This window comes from Meleagris gallopavo, chromosome 3 (genome assembly GCF_000146605.3).
Source record: "Meleagris gallopavo isolate NT-WF06-2002-E0010 breed Aviagen turkey brand Nicholas breeding stock chromosome 3, Turkey_5.1, whole genome shotgun sequence".
Lineage (NCBI taxonomy): Eukaryota > Metazoa > Chordata > Aves > Galliformes > Phasianidae > Meleagris > Meleagris gallopavo.
In genome coordinates, this window is record NC_015013.2 from 39,268,094 (window position 1) to 39,269,764 (window position 1,671).

Sequence of the window (1,671 nt, forward strand, 5' to 3'; positions counted from 1 at the left end):
AAGAGGGACATTTAAATGAAGAAGAATGAGCTTTTCTTTAAAAGGAACCTGCTTGAAGGTGGAAAAAGGAAGAAGGAAATAAAAAGATCAGATTCACTTATGCCTATGTACTTTCTGTACAGGTGCTCATGTACTTTCCAGAGGCTCTCTAACTATCTGACTCATCTGATTTGATTTCTTTTCCAATTCTGAGTGAGAAAGAGAAGAAAAAAGCCTTTTCAAGTATTTTTCTATGCATGTCCATTCAGTATTGGTCAACTGACAACTCTGGTGCAAGGTACAGAGATTCCCTGATGACAGGAGTGGAACTGCAGTCATTTAGTCCTTAGAAGTTCATTACACACAAATGATAGAACAACCTTCAGAAGACAACTGGTTTTGATCATTGATTTATTGGTTTGATACAGTGAATGTAAAGATAACCTCTTTCTCATCATCCCGAGTGGAAATAGACGTCATTCAATGTTTTATTTTATTTCATAGTTAGGAGAGAATGAGTTGGAGTTTAGTTCTGTTTCTTTCTGTTTGAAAGAAGATTAAAAATAATTCCTAGCCTGATCCCTCTGAATCTTACTTTCAAATTTATTTTCTTTAAACTTCTGTTGTTTCAGTGTTACAAATAAATGGGTGAGCTGATATTGTAGTAGATATGTAATTTAAATAATTTCGAGCTACATTGTTCCTACCTTCACCATTGAAGACTTCTGAAACTTGAAACTTGATTTTAAACAATAATTTTGGTAATGGAAAGGGGATAGGAATCTATATCTGCTTTCCTTTCTGTATTAGCTTTTTATCACTAAACATGGTTGCTTATCAAAGCAGAAATTAAGCCAGACAAATTATTGTCCTGACTTAAAAAAAAAGCTATAGTTCTACTTCTTTCAGATTAGTTACACAAGTTATTTCAGAACTGAAATTATTTCTGCCTTTGTAGTCCACTAGCATACTCATACAATTCAATTATTTGCATGGAGAGGAAACGTCCATCTGGTGGAAGAATTAAAAAGGTCCCTTAGGGTAGGCTTGCAGTTCAGATCACAGCTCCTCAGCTATGATTCCTCGAGTATCTTCTCTGACTGGTTGCTTTAGCCTAGCATCTATTTTATTGTGTAAAGGAATAACTTTTGGAAACAGTACCTCTAGGTTTCTCTGTCAGTCTGTTCAGTGTTAATATAACTCTAGGCATTAGAAACATTTTTTTTAGTTGCATTTAAATAATCCAAGATCAGGAGATTCAGGTTGTTATTTACAAAAAGCAGTAGACAAAGTAGATCTCTTCTGTGGCTCTGTTTAACCAGAGTTCTGGCAGTGAGCTGATTTAATAAAAAATAAGTTAGATGCAATAGAGGTCTGCAAGTTCATTTAGTCCTTTTTGTCTGGCCAAAGAAGTACTGTCCTCAACTATTTGTATCTGAATTTGTAGTTAGTTAGGCAGTGAGTTTCCTTTGGTTTCTGTCTGTCAGTCTAATACTTATATTAGGTAATTCACTTAAAGATTTCAGCACACTATAAACCAAAAAAAAAATTATCATTTATCAGAGTTACATTTTTTAAATGATAATGTTGGATATAATATTCACTATTTAGGATACCTCACTTGATTGGAGAACTTTAATCCTCAAAACTAAAACATCCATATTTCTAGTGTATATATCTAATCTTGCTACA